The sequence below is a fragment of the Symphalangus syndactylus genome, chromosome 4 (genome assembly GCF_028878055.3).
Source record: "Symphalangus syndactylus isolate Jambi chromosome 4, NHGRI_mSymSyn1-v2.1_pri, whole genome shotgun sequence".
NCBI classification, from domain to species: domain Eukaryota; kingdom Metazoa; phylum Chordata; class Mammalia; order Primates; family Hylobatidae; genus Symphalangus; species Symphalangus syndactylus.
Window position 1 is genome coordinate 125,224,831 of NC_072426.2, and position 10,829 is coordinate 125,235,659.

Sequence of the window (10,829 nt, forward strand, 5' to 3'; positions counted from 1 at the left end):
CTTCCCCCTTTTTTTCAAAAGTGCTGATCCCTAGTAAACATCTTGGACTGCAAACTCAGTGTTTGCTTTGAATTCTGTTTCCCAGTCTATAAAAAGGAGATAGCACCTCCTATGGTTATTATAAAGACAAAACAAGATCATGCATAGTAGAGTGCTTTTCACCATGTCTGGCATATAGAACTTTCGGGGGACCTGCTACCAGAATCACATAGGTTCTTTTCTATTTTCCTAAGCATTGGCTGGCTTGAGAAATAAAGGGACAGAGTACAAAAGAGAGAAATTTTAAAGCTGGGCATCCGGGGAGATATCACACGTTGATAAGATCCATGATGCTCCACAAGCCACAAAAACCAGCAAGTTTTTATTAGGGATTTTCAAAAGGGGAGGTGGTGTGCGAATAGGTGTGGGTGACAGACATCAAGTACTTAACAGGGTAATAGAGTATCACAAGGCAAGTGGAGGCAGGGCGAGATCACAGGACCACAGCTCCAAGGCAAAATTAAAGTTGCTAATGAAGTTTCGGGCACCACTGTCATTGATAACATCTTATGAGGAGACAGGGTTTTGAGATCAACCGGTCTGACCAAAATTTATTGGGCAGGAATTTCCTCTTCCTAATAAGCCTGGGAGTGCTATGGGAGACTGGAGTTTATTTCACCCCTGCAGTCTCAACCATAAGAGACAGGTAAGCCCCAGGGGGGCCAGTTCAGAGACCTACCCCTAGGTGCGCATTCTCTTTCTCAGGGATATCCCATGCTGAGAAAAAGAATTCACGATATTTCTCCCATTTGCTTTTGAAAGAAGAGAAATATGGCTCTGCTCTGCCCAGCTCACTGGTGGTCAGAGTTTAAGGTTATCTGTCTTATTCCCTGAACAATTGCTGTTATCCTGTTCTTTTTTCAGAGTGCCCACATTTCATATTGCTCAAACACACATGCTGTACAATTTGTGTAGTTAACGCAATTATTACAGGGTCCTGAGACGATATACATCCTCCTCAACTGACAAGATTAAGAGATTAAATTAAAGACAGGCATAGGAAATCACAAGGGTATTGACTGGGGAAGTGATAAGTGTCCATGAAAATCTTTACAATTTATGTTTAGAGATTGCAGTAAAGACAGGCATAAGAAATTACAAAAGTATTAATTTGGGGAACTAATAAATGTCCATAAAATCTTCAAATCCACATTCTTCTGCCATGGCTTCAGCCGGTCCTTCCATTTGGGGTCCCTGACTTCCCACAACATAGAACATGCTCAGTAAATGCTTGGCCATGTCCAAAGTCACACAGCTAGAAATTGTTGGATCCAGGACTCCAACCCCTCTGCCTAACCCCTTGGCCCCAAAGTTGGTTTGGAACTCTCTCATGATACTTCTCTTATGCTGCTTTGTTTCATGGTTATTTGCCTGTTATTATATCCCTGCCATCTAGCTGCTAAGTTATTGGAACAGAGATTATGCTGTATCCACCTGCAACCCCAAGGCCTAGCAGGGGCTTTACACATGGGGTGATGCTCCATTGTTGTTTAATGACTGAATGGCTGTATGCCTGACTAAATCGCCAACTACTTTAAACTTCCTGTGGGGCCTGGAAAAAAACATTGAATCATTTAAGATGCCTAGGTTTTACTTGGTGTTTCTGGGTTTCCCAGTCTTCTCTATATCTATTTTATGGGAATCTCTAAGCTAATAAACCTAAACACCAACCTGAACAGGGCAAGGAAGTGACTGTGTTGGACCAGGTTGCAGGGTTTTGAGTGAGAGGCTAGTGCTGGAATCACATCAGGGAGCTGCCCTGTGCACAGCCCAGACCCCTCTAGGGCTGTTGGCTGGGCAGGGGACACTGAGATGGCCCTGACACTGCTCTCAGCATGGGCCCCTGCTGTGGGGTGAGGGGTAGGCAGAGAACCTCCCTACCCTAGCAACTTCTGTCTATCAAAAGAGGCTTCCTGATGGGTTTTCTCACTCACTTTCTTTTTTTTTTTTTTTTTTTTTTTTTATTATACTTTAGGGTTTTAGGGTACATGTGCACAATGTGCAGGTTTGTTACATATGTATCCATGTGCCATGTTGATTTCCTGCACCCATTAATTCGTCATTTAGCATTAGGTGTATCTCCTAATGCTGTCCCTCCCCCCTCCCCCCACCCCACAACAGTCCCCGGAGCATGATGTTCCCCTTCCTGTGTCCATGAGTTCTCATTGTTCAATTCCCACCTATGAGTGAGAACATGCGGTGTTTGGTTTTTTGTCCTTGCGATAGTTTACTGAGAATGATGTTTTCCAGTTTCATCCATGTCCCTACAAAGGACACGAACTCATCATTTTTTATGGCTGCATAGTATTCCATGGTGTATATGTGCCACATTTTCTTAATCCAGTCTATCGTTGTTGGACATTTGGGTTGGTTCCAACTCTTTGCTATTGTGAATAGTGCCGCAATAAACATACGTGTGCATGTGTCTTTATAGCAGCATGATTTATAGTCCTTTGGGTATATACCCAGTAATGGGATGGCTGGGTCAAATGGTATTTCTAGTTCGAGATCCCTGAGGAATCGCCACACTGACTTCCACAATGGTTGAACTAGTTTACAGTCCCACCAACAGTGTAAAAGTGTTCCTATTTCTCCACATCCTCTCCAGCACCTGTTGTTTCCTGATTTTTTAATGATGGCCATTCTAACTGGTGTGAGATGGTATCTCACTGTGGTTTTGATTTGCATTTCTCTGATGGCCAGTGATGAGGAGCATTTCTTCATGTGTTTTTTGGCTGCATAAATGTCTTCTTTTGAGAAGTGTCTGTTCATGTCCTCTGCCCACTTTTTGATGGGGTTGTTTGTTTTTTTCTTGTAAATTTGTTTGAGTTCATTGTAGATTCTGGATATTAGCCCTTTGTCAGATGAGTAGGTTGCAAAAATTTTCTCCCATTGTGTAGGTTGCCTGTTCACTCTGATGATAGTTTCTTTTGCTGTGCAGAAGCTCTTTAGTTTAATGAGATCCCATTTGTCGATTTTGGCTTTTGTTGCCATTGCTTTTGGTGTTTTAGACATGAAGTCCTTGCCCACGCCTATGTCCTGAATGGTATTGCCTAGGTTTTCTTGTAGGATTTTAATGGTTTTAGGTCTAACATATAAGTCTTTAATCCATCTTGAATTAATTTTTGTATAAGGTGTAAGGAAGGGATCCAGTTGCAGCTTTCTACATATGGCTAGCCAGTTTTCCCAGCACCATTTATTAAATAGGGAATCCTTTCCCCATTTCTTGTTTTTGTCAGGTTTGTCAAAGATCAGATAGTTGTAGCTATGCGGCATCATTTCTGAGGGCTCTGTTCTGTTCCATTGATCTATGTCTCTGTTGTGGTACCAGTACCATGCTGTTTTGGTTACTGTAGCCCTGTAGTATAGTTTAAAGTCAGGTAGCGTGATGCCTCCAGCTTTGTTCTTTTGGCTTAGGATTGACTTGGCGATGCGGGCTCTTTTTTGGTTCCATATGAACTTTAAAGTAGTTTTTTCCAATTCTGTGAAGAAAGTCATTGGTAGCTTGATGGGGATGGCATTGAATCTATAAATTACCTTGGGCAGTATGGCCATTTTCACGATATTGATTCTTCCAACCCATGAGCATGGAATGTTCTTCCATTTGTTTGTATCCTCTTTTATTTCATTGAGCAGTGGTTTGTAGTTCTCCTTGAAGAGGTCCTTCACATCCCTTGTAAGTTGGATTCCTAGGTATTTTATTCTCTTTGAAGCAATTGTGAATGGGAGTTCACTCATGATTTGGCTCTCTGTTTGTCTGTTATTGGTGTACAAGAATGCTTGTGATTTTTGTACATTAATTTTGTATCCTGAGACTTTGCTGAAGTTGCTAATCAGCTTAAGGAGATTTTGGGCTGAGACAATGGGGTTTTCTAGATATACAATCATGTCATCTGCAAACAGGGACAATTTGACTTCCTCTTTTCCTAATTGAATACCCTTTATTTCCTTCTCCTGCCTGATTGCTCTGGCCAGAACTTCCAGCACTATGTTGAATAGTAGCGGTGAGAGAGGGCATCCCTGTCTTGTGCCCGTTTTCAGAGGGAATGCTTCCAGTTTTTGCCCATTCAGTATGATATTGGCTGTGGGTTTGTTGTAGATAGCTCTTATTATTTTGAGATACGTCCCATCAATACCTAATTTATTGAGAGTTTTTAGCATGAAGGGTTGTTGAATTTTGTCAAAGGCCTTTTCTGCATCTATTGAGATAATCATGTGGTTTTTGTCTTTGGTTCTGTTTATATGCTGGATTACATTTATTGATTTGCGTATGTTGAACCAGCCTTGCATCCCAGGGATGAAGCCCACTTGATCATGGTGGATAAGCTTTTTGATGTGCTGCTGGATTCGGTTTGCCAGTATTTTATTGAGGATTTTTGCATCAATGTTCATCAAGGATATTGGTCTGAAATTCTCTTTTTTGGTTAAGTCTCTGCCAGGTTTTGGTATCAGGACGATGCTGGCTTCGTAAAATGTGTTAGGGAGGATTCCCTCTTTTTCTATGGATTGGAATAGTTTCAGAAGGAATGGTACCAGTTCCTCCTTGTACCTCTGGTAGAATTCAGCTGTGAATCCATCAGGTCCTGGACTCTTTTTGGTTGGTAAGCTATTGATTATTGCCACAATTTCAGAGCCTGTTATTGGTCTATTCAGAGATTCAACTTCTTCCTGGTTTAGTCTTGGGAGGGTGTATTTGTCGAGGAATTTATCCATTTCTTCTAGATTTTCTAGTTTATTTGCATAGAGGTGTTTGTAGTATTCTCTGATGGTAGATTGTATTTCTGTGGGATCGGTGGTGATATCCCCTTTTTCGTTTTTTATTGCATCTATTTGATTCTTCTCTCTTTTCTTCTTTATTAGTCTTGCTAGCGGTCCATCAATTTTGTTGATCTTTTCAAAAAACCAGCTCCTGGATTCATTAATTTTTTGAAGGGTTTTTTGTGTCTCTATTTCCTTCAGTTCTGCTCTGATTTTAGTTATTTCTAGCCTTCTGCTAGCTTTTGAATGTGTTTGCTCTTGCTTTTCTAGTTCTTTTGATTGTGATGTTAGGGTGTCAATTTTGGATCTTTCCTGCTTTCTCTTGTGGGCATTTAGTGCTATAAATTTTCCTCTACATACTGCTTTGAACGTGTCCCAGAGATTCTGGTAGGTTGTGTCTTTGTTCTCGTTGGTTTCAAAGAACATCTTTATTTCTGCCTTCATTTCATTATGTACCCAATAGTCATTCAGGAGCAGGTTGTTCAGTTTCCATGTAGTTGAGCGGTTTTGACTGAGTTTCTTAATCCTGAGTTCTAGTTTGATTGCACTGTGGTCTGAGAGACAGTTTGTTATAATCTCTGTTCTTTTACATTTGCTGAGAAGAGCTTTACTTCCAACTATGTGGTCAATTTTGGAATAGGTGTGGTGTGGTGCTGAAAAAAATGTATATTCTGTTGATTTGGGATGGAGAGTTCTGTAGATGTCTATTAGGTCCACTTTATGTAGAGCTGAGTTCAATTCCTGGATATCCTTGTTAACCTTCTGTCTCGTTGATCTGTCTAATGCTGACAGTGGGGTGTTAAAATCTCCCATTATTATTGTGTGGGAGTTTAAGTCCCTTTGTAGGTCACTGAGGACTTGCTTTATGAATCTGGGTGCTCCTGTGTTGGGTGCATATATATTTAGGATAGTTAGCTCTTCTTGTTGAATTGATCCCTTTACCATTATGTAATGGCCTTCTTTGTCTCTTTTGATCTTTGTTGGTTTAAAGTCTATTTTATCAGAGACTAGGATTGCAACCCCTGCCTTTTTTTGTTTTCCAGTTGCTTGATAGATCTTCCTCCATCCCTTTATTTTGAGTCTATGTGTGTCTCTGCACGTGAGATGGGTTTCCTGAATGCAGCACACTGATGGGTCCTGACTCCTTATCCAGTTTGCCAGTCTGTGTCTTTTGATTGGAGCATTTAGCCCATTTACATTTAACGTTAATATTGTTATGTGTGAATCTGATCCTGTCATTATGATGTTAGTTGGTTATTTTGCTCGTTAGTTGCTATAGTTTCTTCCTAGCCTCGATGGTCTTTACAGTTTGGCATGTTTTTGCAGGGGCTGATACCGGTTGTTCCTTTCCATGTTTAGTGCTTCCTTCAGGAGCTCTTTTAGGGCAGGCCTGGTGGTGACAAAATCACTCAGCGTTTGCTTGTCTGTAAAGTATTTTATTTCTCCTTCACTTATGAAGCTTAGTTTGGCGGGATAGGAAATTCTGGGTTGAAAATTCTTTTCTTTAAGAATGTTGAATATCGGCCCCCACTCTCTTCTGGCTTGTAGAGTTTCTGCTGAGAGATCAGCTGTTAGTCTGATGCGCTTCCCTTTGTGGGTAACCCGACCTTTCTCTCTGGCTGCCCTTAACATTTTTTCCTTCATTTCAACTTTGGTGAATCTGACAATTATGTGTCTTGGAGTTGCCCTTCTCAAGGAGTATCTTTGTGGCGTTCTCTGTATTTCCTGAATCTGAATGCTGGCCTGCCTTGCTAGATTGGGGAAGTTCTCCTGGATAATATCTTGCAGAGTGTTTTCCAACTTGGTTCCATTCTCCCCATCATTTTCAGGTACACCAATCAGACGTAGGTTTGGTCTTTTCACATAGTCCCAAATTTCTTGGAGGCTTTGTTCATTTCTTTTTATTCTTTTCTCTCTAAACTTCCCTTCTCTCTTCATTTCATTCATTTCATCTTCTATCAGCGATACCCTTTCTTCCAGTTGATCGCATCTGCTACTGAGGCTTCTGCATTCTTCGCGTAGTTCTCGAAACTTGGCTTTCAGCTCCATCATCTCCTTTAAGCCCTTCTCTCCATTGGTTATTCTAGTTATCCATTCTTCTAATTTTTTTTCAAAGTTTTTAACTTCTTTGCTATTGTTTTGAATTTCCTCTCGTAGCTCAGAGTAGTTTGATCGTCTGAAGCCTTCTTCTCTCAACTCATCAAAGTCATCCTCCATCCAGCTTTGTTCCGTTGCTGGTGAGGAACTGCGTTCCTTTGGAGGAGGAGAGGTGCTCTGTTTTTTAGAGTTTCCAGTTTTTTTGGTCTGTTTTTTCCCCATCTTTGTGGTTTTGTCTACTTTTTGTCTTCGATGATGGTGATGTACAGATGGGTTTTTGGTGTGGATGTCCTTTCTGTTTGTTAATTTTCCTTCTACCAGACAAGACCCTCAGCTGCAGGTCTGTTGGAGTTTACTAGAGGTCCACTCCAGACCCTGTTTGGCTGGGTGTCAGCACCGGTGGCTGCAGAACAGCGGATTTTCGTGAGACCACAAATTCAGCTGTCTGATAGTTCCTCTGAAAGTTTTGTCTCAGAGGAGTACCCGGTTGAATGAGGTGTCAGTCTGTCCCACTGGGGGGGTGCCTCCCAGTTAGGCTGCTCAGGGGTGAGGGACCCACTTTAGGAGGCAGTCTGTCCGTTCTCAGATCTCCAGCTGCGTGCTGGGAGAACCACTACTCTCTTCAAAGCTGTCAGTCAGACAGGGACATTTAAGGCTGTGGAGGTTCTCGCTGAGTTTTTGTTTGTCTGTGCCCTGCCCCCAGAGGTGGAGCCTACAGAGGCAGGCAGGCCTCCTTGAGCTGTGGTGGGCTCCACCCAGTTCGAGCTTCCTGGCTGCTTTGTTTACCTAAGCAAGCCTGGGCAATGGCGGGCGCCCCTCCCCCAGCCTCGTTGCCGCCTTGCAGCGTGATCTCAGACTGCTGTGCTAGCAATCAGCAAGACTCCATGGGCATAGGACCCTCCGAGCCAGGTGCGGGACACAATCTCCTAGTGTGCCGTTTTCCAGGCCCGTTGGAAAAGCGCAGTATTAGGACGGGACTGACCCGATATTCCAGGTGCCGTCTGTTTCCCCTTTCTTTGACTAGGAAAGGGAACTCCCTGACCCCTTGCGCTTCCCGAGTGAGGCAATGCCTCGCCCTGCTTCGGCTCGCGCACAGTGCGCTTCACCGACTGTCCTGAACCCACTGTTAGGCACTCCCTAGTGAGATGAAACCGGTACCTCAAGCAGAAATGCAGAAATCACCCGTCTTCTGTGTCGCTGGGGCTGGGAGCTGGAGACCGGAGCTGTTCCTATTCGGCCATCTTGGCTCCTTCTCACTCACTTTCATGAGCCAAGTGCTTGGATGTAAGACTAAAAGGATTTGTCCAAATTCTGAAAACTTGGATTGTAACAGTTTCTACAGAACACTTTGGCAGAATAATCTGAAAAAGTCTTTCTTAGTAGAAAGTAACAGCAGCATATCATGAAACAAGTCCGCTTAGGTGAGCCAGTCTCCTTTCTGATCTTCCCAGGATTCTTCTTGCCACAAGAAGAGCTGGGAATTCACTGTAAGGTGGGCCTAGTCCAAAGTTGGACTATATAAAATTGTTTTTCTTTTGTCTACCTCCTCCACTCCTTTTCACTATGAGGGAGATTTTAAACAGAATTATTTGATGTTTAATTGCCTTCCAGCAGAAATGAATCTTTAAAGACGGACCAAGAGAGGGCAATGCTTAACCTAAAGGTTTTAATGGTGGAATTTGAAACCATATGACACTGTCCCATCCCAGCAACTGCCTCCACTGTGTGTTAAAGGCAGGTCTTGCTCAAGATGTCTCTGCCATTCTATCTGCCAAGGGCTGTGGCAGTGTGGGATACCATATGTTTAGTAAAGGTATTATTATAATCTAGGTTGTATTGGGCCAAAACATCACATGACTGGATGATATAGTTAGAGGAAACAGAACCGGAGAAATTAAGGAATACACTATGAAGGAATGGAGAAAAAAATATTTTTTTCAGATGAGAATTGAAGTAAGATGGAACTAATGAGGCAGAAAGCAGTTTGGATTGGCAAGAACTCTCAGGCTAGTTAGAATGCCTCTTCAGGGAGGTGGGAGGTAAGATAGAGACGCTGGATGGGTCTGGCCCCAGTGTTTCTTTTTATTTTTTTTAAAAACATTTCTCCCCCCCGCAATTATAAGTAGTACATGCCTATTGTAGAAATTTTGTAAAACAGATAATTATCGAGATGAAATTTAAAAGCCATATATGAAGATTCTACTGCCTAGAGCCAGCCATTCTTGACATTTTGGAATGTTCCCGAATGGCCTTTAGAAATTATATACACACGTATTAATTTTTTCCTAGAAGAGTTTTGGTTTAACAGACTGTCGATGTTAGTATGTAAATAATAGTAAATTTCATATCTACTATCTTTTGATTTCCAGGCCTGCTCTAACAATGTGACATGATGTGTCCTTCTAGACAAGGCCAATATTAATGATGATAAGTGAGTTTGCATTTGTATGGTGGCTGTATTTAGCATAGTTGCTGAAATCTTTCCTAATTCTAATAGTCCATATGGAAATTTTCAAGGATTTTCCACATCAAGAAATCATAGTACCTGTGAATAATGACAATGCTGTCTCTTCCTTTTTAGTCCATTTACCTCTGAATTTTTTTTCTTGATTTACTCTGTTGGATAAGATCTCCTGTAGAACAATGTTGAATAGAACTTGGGACAAAGGACAGAGTATCCTGTAGAGCTTCTAATGTTTTAAAAGTGTAAAATTAAAGACTTGTTCATAATAAAAACTGTTCACCAACTATAAAAGAAAAATATTTTTCAAAACTTGATAACAAGCATCTACCAAAAATCTAACAAGAATATTCTACTTTTGACACATATTGCCCATGTCTAGGAGGATAAATGCATATTAATAATTGAATATGCATGTGAATGCATATTAGTTAGGAAGCCTATAACTCGAGAGGTAATGAATATGATATCAATATTATGCACATATTAAAGCGGACATCTTTCTAAATCAAAGCCTTTCTGGAAAAGATGTAACATGTTTGTGTAATTTCTTTAAGGCCAGTAGGGAATAATTCTAACATGTTAAAAATGGTTGACTCAAGATACTGGAATTTATATTTATAAAAGACAAGTTTTAAGACAAAAAGAATTTATAGGGAAAAAGATAAAGAACGAAATAATGATAAAATGAAAAATTCACTAGGAAGATAAGGCATATTTTTAAAAAACAATTTTATGATCTCTGTCTTTTAGTGGGTAAATTTAATATAATTGTATTTAGTTTGAATATTTATATTTTTAGAAGTACATATTCAATTTTTATTCTTTTAGCGGTTACCTTTGAATTTTTAGCCTACATACTTGATTTAAGAAATCTAACATTAAATCAATACATCTACCCTCCGTGGAACAATACCAGAGCCTTAGAATGTTTTAATTCTGGTGACTCTCACTTATGATCCATGTTGTTATCTAAAATTTTGGTTCTGTTTTGTTTTTAAATACCCTAAAATTAGTCATTATATTATGTATAGAGTTTTTGTTTTGTTTTTCTTTCATTTCTACAGTTGATACTTCTTTGGACTTCCCTTTGTATTTACCAATTTATTTGCTCCACAATGTTTTATGTGTTCCTCTTCTATTTTCTAGGTTCAATTTATTTCTAAATAAATAACTCTCTTCAGTAGTTCTTTCAGCAATGACCTATGAGAAACTCTCTTCGCTTTGTTTTGCCCTCACTCTTGAGTGACGGTTTCTCTAGGTATACAATTCCTTGTTGACAATTATATTCCTGAATACCTTGAGGATAGCATTCCACTGTATCTGGGCTCTATTTTTTCTGATGAAACATCAGTCCATTTATTGTTTTTTGTTTTTTTGTTTTGTTTTGTTTTGTTTTGTTTTTAGATATCTATCTTCCCTATCCTCCAAATTCTTAAAATTTCTGTATCATTTTTCATCTTTTTATTTTTCA

The 10,829-nt window shown here is 40.4% G+C and overlaps 1 long non-coding RNA gene across 1 annotated transcript in view; it reads right to left on the minus strand.

The window, feature by feature from the left end:
• The window catches only part of LOC134736503 (uncharacterized), a 32,209-nt gene that overhangs the window by 13,716 nt on the left and 7,664 nt on the right, over positions 1-10,829 (minus strand). The gene's annotated exons all lie outside the window — the stretch shown is intronic.